The following is an 8,387-nucleotide window of genomic DNA, read 5'->3' as shown; positions in this document are numbered from 1 at the left end:
AATTTGCAGCACTTAGATGCTCCAAAGGCGTATTGCTGCCCTCCTCAGGTCATTGATACTTCACATATATTAAATCTCCATCTTTGTGGTCTCAATTACAAGAATGTTCAAAGATCACAGCTCCAACAGCTCCACACAAACACACTCTAATTACATGCCATCTCCACACAAACATCTGCCATCTGGATGCTTGCCAGCCTTTGCTAGCCCAAAATTCAGTGCACAATGACCCAATCATAATCTTGTGAATATCACACTATCCCTCCTCTCTGATCTTGTGAATGTTGTGTGCATTAAAGTAGGCTGTCGGTGGATGTCATGAAAAGGATTTCTGTCATAATGAAAGTCTCACTCTTGCACTTTCTGCTCGAGGGTGCCCTCTGGCCTCCAGTACATGAGGGTGTTTAGTGCTCCATAATGCTCACATGTAAGAGTAAAAATTGAATAAATATTAAAACATGAGAATATATCAATATTTCTCCAAATGTACTTTTGAACTAATTAAGCCACGAGGGACATTGTTTAGTCAATCACTTTCATAAAGACCGTCAGTTTTTTTCTCAATGGATGCAGCTGAGTTTCATGTTAAATATCGACTCACTTGGTGTTTCATTTTCATAACTCCTGACACACATCAAGACATTACAGTAACTATAAGTCTAAAACATAAATCAAATACTGAAGCTTGAGGTAATTACAAATCTTTTACACTAATACCAACAGTAACTTTGAACTAATGTAAACAAAGAACAAATTAGTGTGCCAACTTCCTCCTGTAGGTTAACAGGTTGAAATAATATTTAGGTTGACCTGATGACAATTAATATGCAAGTTTCTCAAACTCTCTTTACTGACCATTCGTTGAAAACAAACATTTGTACCCATTTCAGTTTGACTGTTTATCTAACTGTAATGAAGTTTTTGAATCTTTCTAACATGAATGTTGTTCAGCATCATGAATGAATGAAGAATAAACACCAACCTCTTTGTTCTTCAGTATCTTCAGTGTGTTTCATTCTGCAGGGTTCTTGATCACTCATGTTCTCACTGTCCTCTTTAATAAACTCAGTCTTTGACGATTTCAGCTCTTCCTGATGCTTTAATGCTTGTCTGATGGGAATATTCCAGCATTTATTGGAGAGTTGCTGTGGGAGGAGCTTTACTGATGATGTGATTGCAGTGGGAGGAGCTTCATTGGCTGTGAAACTAAGTGTGACAACTAAGAGTTTGTTTTAAAAATAAATGACACTTGAAAGCATTTATGTAGATCTGTCTGTTTATTGTAAAGTAACTGATGATAATTCTTAAATTATATTTATTGCTGATCCTAACATTATTCTGCTTCTTCATTCAACAGTCATATATCAAGACATAAAATAATAATAATAATAATACAAGTAATGTAATGTCACTTCTTTATGTAGCCGGCGAGGTGATTACAGCTACTGAAAGGCGTGGCCAGGTAGGTGATTAGTGGGTTTTTAAGCAGGCACCTAGAAGGGTACCTGGAGATGGGGTCCAATCTTTTTGAGTGGAAGCGTGTTTCCTCGCAGTGATGTTTGTGCATGATATGGTTTGAATGAGCAGGTAGTAGTGATGGGCAAATGAAGCCTCATGAAGCACTGAGGCTTCGCAACCCATTGCTTCACCAAAAGGTTCATTACCCGAAGCTTCATTCAGCATTGCTCACTAGTGACACCTAGCTACTGTGCAAAGAAATAGCAGGCAAAATGAATCCTGAGTCTATGACCTGAACAGACATTTGTGCATTGCCTGGGTATAAAATAAAATATGTATCTTTCTCTGTCTGACTTTACTTGTGCAAAGATAACTGTCACACACACACACACACACACACACACACACACACACACACACACACAGAGTTAATTAATTATTCATAAATTGTTTGGATAGTGACAGTATGTACAACAAAATGGATGCTGTGTTGAGTGCAGTGATTATTGTGGAGGGAGTGTAATATTGCAAACTGCAACAGAGCAGTTTGGAGAGGGAAAAGGTAAGAATTGTTACAGTTTTTTTGGTGCAGCAAACAGTTTTAGTGCAGTGTTGTGCTTATGGGACTGGGGATATGGAGCAAACTGCAACAGAGCAGTTTGGGGTGGGTGAAGGAAAGATTATAATTGATTTTTATTGAGGAACAGTATTTTTTTAAGTGTGTTGGGGTTTCAATGATTCCTCTTGGACAAAACCTCTCCAGCCTTGGAAAAGATCCTTTCGCAAGGACAGAGTATGCAGGGGAACATATGAATGCCAGTGCCAGCTGGTATAAGGAGGATACAGATGCTTCTGTTGAGCCCAGTATACTAGTGAATCCTCAGATCTTGAGAGATCCGGCATCTTCCATAATGGAAAAGGGTTGGGAGTCCTTGACGACCATGTTCACCAGGGCCTCATTCACCATTTCTTTTTTGGAATCTATAATAAAATACAAAGCTGGTGTATTGTAGGAGCCTAACGCCTTATTTAAATAAAGAAAAATAAATATTATGTATTACTTTGAGTATTGTGTGGATTGTTAGTTTCTGCATGTTCATGCAGTGCTCAATAATGCCTGAGCATGAAGGAGGTGTTTTGCTGTATGTCAGCTCCTTCAGGCACAGCAAGCATTTCACCTTGAAACATGAAATAATAGACATAAAAGATTATACAGCCATATAGTGAGGATTATAATTATACTAAAACAGTAAAGTATAACAATTACACATACCTTATTGTGAGCAACCATTTCAAAATGCTTTCCTCTTTCTTGCTGGCTCCATTAAGAGGTCATAAAAAAGCAAACAAATCCAAAAGGGCAACCAAAATCAACAAGCAGTCCAGTCCAAGTCCAAAAATCCAAAGCATTCCAACTAATCTTATCTATGTAAAATAATAATAATAATATATAATATTATTATTATATTATATTATAACTAATATAAGTAATAATAACAACAATATACTATCACTAATATAACCCAATATAATAAAATAATATAGCTCTAATAATACAATAACACTCTACTACTACTGGTTCTTCTACTACTCCTGAAACACCCACAAGGCGGCGCGTGTTTCGAACCCCCTTTATTCGGAAGCGACATTCAAACCGAACTGACGACGTATTCCACACAAACCGAGGCCTCGTTTGTCATCGGTCACGTGATTTCTACATTCCCAGCACAAGCCTCGAATCGATGCTTCATCTGGCACGCCCATTTATGCTCGACACAAGCTCCGAAGCCTCGGTTCAAATGTCCCATCACTAGCTATAGGATCTTAATAAAACCTCCAGAACAAAAAACCTCAGCTGCTCGTTTTCAGCAGCTCTCTTAAAGGGGTTTTATGTAAGATGCTACAGCCAGATATTCTACTCTGAAAATGTGTGTTCCAGGCAGAATGTCTGTCTTTGTTTTGATCTGTGTGAAACTGTGTGCTGTCAGTTTATCCAATAGTATTTCGACATCACAGGTTGCCAGTTGGCGGAAAACATGCGTATTGCAAATCAACAATTTTGGAAACCAACAAACAAACTGGGTCAGAGAATCGCAGATTCTACTTGACCTAAAAAGCCTCCGAATCCATCTAAATATCTCTATGAACAACAGCATATTAAAACAGATAAATCAACTCATCAGCGTACATTGTTTAAGTCTCCTCAGCTTTCATTGTCAACTGCGCTCCCTATTGTTGCTGGCAACCCCCGTCTTTGAACGAGGGGGCGGGCCAAACAATATTTTGAATTTGGACTGCAGTACCTATTTTGAACACTGGGTGTCATTCCTACAAAGAGCCCCATTCAAATTGATGAGCCTCAGACTATAAACACTTATTCAACAAAACATTTAGATCATCAGCAGATCAAGACACTTTATTATACTATATTATAATATATATTCTGTAGTACTTAATTTGGCTGGTTGTAAATGGTTTCAGTCACTATGGCACATCTGGTTATCATGCAATAAGAACTCTGATGTTTCTTCTTCAACATCTATTCTCCACTATGGATAGGTACGAGTATGTGTTTGAAATCTTGTTTCGTGGTACTGTCCCAAACAAGATTATTTTTCATTATGAATATGAAATTTTGCCATTAAGAGTACAACATTTTTTATATAAATCTTCTTGGTTACAAAGGTAACCCTCGTTCCCTGAAGGAGGGAACAGAGACGTACGTCGGACAGACCGATGAATAGGAATCTCGCAAGAGAGGCCAATCTGTTTCAAATGTAGCTAAAACGAACCAATGCACATTGGCATGCAATCATATGCAGCAGCTGCTTGCCTCACAGCGTGGGTATATAATGAGCAGGTCATTGCATCTTCAGGTTTTCACTGAGGAGCCGAACCGGATAGGTGGCAACATCAGCGGGATACAGCGACTGTGGCAACAGGACGTACATCTCCGTTCCATTCCTTCCGGGAATGAGGGTTACATTTGAAACCGAGATGTTTCCATTCAGTCGGACGTTCGATGTACAGACCACCGAATAGGAATCCCTACCAAAGCGCAGCCCGCAGCTCTACAAATGTCTGTCAGCGAGGCGCCACGAGCCAGTGCCCAGGAGGATGTAACACCTCTCGTGGAGTGAGCATGCAATCTAAGTGGGCAGGGCATGCCATGAGCATGGTTAGCCAAGGAGATGACATCCACTATCCAGTGAACCATCCTCTTCTTGGAGACAGCCTCCCCCAGGGGCAGCGCTTGCAGGCTCACTATCTGGTCCATGAAGGGAGTGGTAGGAACCTTGGGCACATAGCCAGGCCAGGGTCTCAGTACCCTATGGCCGTCGCCCGGCCTGAACTCAAGACATGATTCGTCGACCTGAAAATGCCTGCCGGTCCCCTACCCTCTTGATGGAGGCCAATGCAACCAGCAGCAAATTCTTCATAGCTGACTGCAAGGGCTCAAAGGGAGCATTCTGGAGTGCTTGAAGCACCAGAGCAAGGTCCCAAGAGGGTATGGATGGGGGTCAAGGAGGATTTAATCATCTCGTGCCGCTAGGCTAAATTTTGTTGTGTTACACAATGACAATAAAGTACTTGTCTAAGGAACCTGACGACCAGGTCATGCTTACCAACAGACTTGCCATCGATGTGGTCATGGTATGTGGTAATTGTGGAAGCATGAACTTTGAGGGTGGAGGGGGACAGCCTACGCTCCAACCCTTCCTGCAGAAATGAAGGCACGACTCTGATCGAACATCTTCGGGGGTTTTCTCATCAAGAAGAGCACCGCTCGATGAAGAGGTTCCACTTCAAGGTGTAAGCACGTCTTGTAGGTGGTGCATGTGCCAAAGTGATGGAGTTAAGTACCTCAGGAGGTAAGTCACCTACAAACTCTGCATCCCATCCAGGGACCAGACATGGAGTTTCCAGAGTTCCGGACGTGGGTGCCAAAGAGTGCACCTTTTTTGAGAAAGAAGGTTTTTCCTCAGAGGAATGCGCCAGCTCCTGTTGCAAGGAGCTGTCGCGAGGAGCGAGAGTTCCGGAAACCAGGTTTGGTTGGGCCAAGAGGGCGCAACTAGCAGGACCTGCTCCTTGTCCTCCCCGACTTTTCACAAGGTCTGTGCAAGTAGGCTCACTTGGGAAATGTCCATTTGCAAAGGCCCCGGGGCCAGCTGTGTGCCAGTGCATCTGTCCCAAGTGTTCTCTCGGAGAGGGAGTAAAACAGCTGGCAGTGAGAGGTCTCTGGCGAGGCAAACAGGTCTACCTGAGCCTCTCCGAACACTCCAAATCAGCTGGACCACCTGGAGATGGAGTAGCCATTCTCCCAGCAGCACAGCTCTTGAGAGCTCGTTTGCCACACAGTTGAGCACAACAGGAACATGAATGCAGCAAAGCGACCTCAGATGCTTCTGACTCCAAAGGAGGAGATTGTGGGCGAATTGTGTCATGCGATGGAAGCATAGACCACCTTGACAGTTGATGTACGCAACAGTCGCAGTGTTGTCCAGCACATGCTTGCCCCGTAACGGCCCTTTCAGGTAGCTCAGGGAAAGGCATACTGCTAGTAACTCGAGGTAGTTGATGTGCCAATGCAGTTGGGGGCTCGTCCAAACCCCTGGTACTGCATGCCCGTTGTACATGGCCCCCGAGTCGGTGGAAGTGGCATCTGTGAACAGCATGCCGGGACACCTGCTTTAGAGGCACTCCTGCCCGAAGAAACAAGGGGTCTTACCACAGACAGAAGGTTTGGTGGCAATCTGGAGTGTCTGTCACTTGGAATGTACTGCGTTGACACACCCATCTCGGGATTCAGCTGTGAAGCCAGTGCTGAAGTGGTCTCGTATGAAGCAAACCGAGCGGGGTTACTGTCGCTGCGGCTGCCATATGCCCCAGAAGCCTCTGAGAAAATTTCAGTGGGACCGCTGTCCTGCCTTTGAATGTAATCAAGCAGTTCAACACTGACTGAGCACGTTCCTCTTTGAGGCGTGCTGTCTGTTTGACAGAATCCAACTCCATACCGAGAAAAGAGATCCTCTGCACAGGGGAGAGTTTGTTTTTTACCAGATGACCTGAAGGCCCAACTGGCTGAGGTGACTGAGCACCAGGTCTCTGTGTTCACACAACTAATCCCGAGACTGTGCTAGAAAAAGCCAGTCATCGAGATAGTTGAGGATGTGTACAACCTGTTCTCTCGTGGGAACAAGGGCTCCCTCCAAACCTTCGTGAAGATGTGGGGAGATAGGGCCAGCCCAAAGGGTAGGACCTTGTACTGATATGCTCGACCCTCAAACGCAAAGCGCAGGAATGGCTTGTGTCGAGGTAGAATCGAGACATGAAAGTACATGTCCTTCAGGTCGATCGCTGCAAACCAATCTTGGGGAAGGATGCATTCGGAAATGCATTTCTGCGTGAGCATTTTGAACGGTATCTCCAATTCAAAACTTGCAGGTCCAAGATCGGCTGTGACCCATGTCACGGCCAGCTCGTTCTTGACCGTAACATAAAGAGGATCACACACACAAATGAGTTCTTTGAATTGCCATGTTGTTTATTACAAAATTATCTGTTCCAAACAAAATAGCACAATGTCTAGGGGAGTAAATAAACCAAAAGTAAATAAGAATCCAGTGGGTAGGAAAGGTTGGGAAGAACAAAAATGAAAGCAGGTTGGAGCAAATGACTTCTCTGGAGAAACGTTCCACCAGAGGAAGTACTGATGAGTAGATCATCCAGATATTTATACTCTCCACCCATAAATTATCCAATTGGACTTTTACGTCACATCCAAACGCCACACTGCCACCACCAGGTGACGAAGGAAAAGACAGGGTCGTAACACCCACCACTTTTGTTTCTACAGTCCTCCATATGACCAAATACTACATCTTTCCATAACAGCACAGATTTGTCATCATTTTTTTTTTTTGCCATAAAATCACAAATATTTTGCCAAAATGGTACATATGAATCACAGTTTCAGGGCAGTTGTCACAGAAAGTGCATTTAACATCAAGATAACTTGGTAATGCTTCACTGGGTGAATCCTATAGAGTACCCTATGTTTTTGTAGGCAAAACCCGGAAGCGAGTTAGTATTTTTGAACTTCCAGTTCCAACGGCATAACGTCTATGGGTTTTTTTAATGGGTTTTTGCTAAATCGCCTAAAATAAGGTCTGTGTTTAACAAAGCCTCCAAATACTTTCACGTTTTGATCTATGACATAAAACACATCAGTTATTACCCGCTTGTGACTTTTTAAACTTTTACTGTGTCTTAAAATCGGCGGTTGCTAACAAATTGCTAAAAGGGACTACTTCCTTTGGAGGGGACTTTTTTTTGGAGGGGACAGCATTTCTCATGAAAAAGTGGATAAGTATTCATACACAGTGCAGATCATAATCAGCGAGCATAATTTTAAATAAAGCTGTTTTCTAAATTAAGTGTGAGGAAGCTTGGTGGTGACGTTGATCCGCGACCAGGTTGTGCTGTAGTCCATTTATAGCCTACTGTTAGCTTTTTATATCTGACGACTTTATTTAGACATCAAAATCTATAAATGTTGTGTTAACTTGTAAAGATTATCTTGATAGACAAAACGTGTAAGTGTCATAACCCTTTGTTAAACACAGAGCTTATTTTCTGCGATTTTCCAAAAGTCTATGGGAAAAATTAATGGGCTTTCAGTTGAGGGAACCCGTGCGCCGCTAACTTCCGGGTTGGCCTACAAAAACACGTCATCCCTGGGGTACTCTTATTGAATGATTCTTCTTTGACTTTGTTTGTAATTAAATATTAGGTATAAGCCAGACCTTGCAGACTCTGGGAGATCCATTTGCAGTTTTATTAAGAATATCGTAGTCGTACAGTCAGGGGTCAGGAACAGCAAAGACAGTGTCAGAGGCAGAGCAAACTCAGAGTCAGTAACCAGGCAA

This window comes from Megalobrama amblycephala, linkage group LG1 (genome assembly GCF_018812025.1).
Source record: "Megalobrama amblycephala isolate DHTTF-2021 linkage group LG1, ASM1881202v1, whole genome shotgun sequence".
Lineage (NCBI taxonomy): Eukaryota > Metazoa > Chordata > Actinopteri > Cypriniformes > Xenocyprididae > Megalobrama > Megalobrama amblycephala.
Note: the sequence above shows the minus strand (reverse complement) of the source record.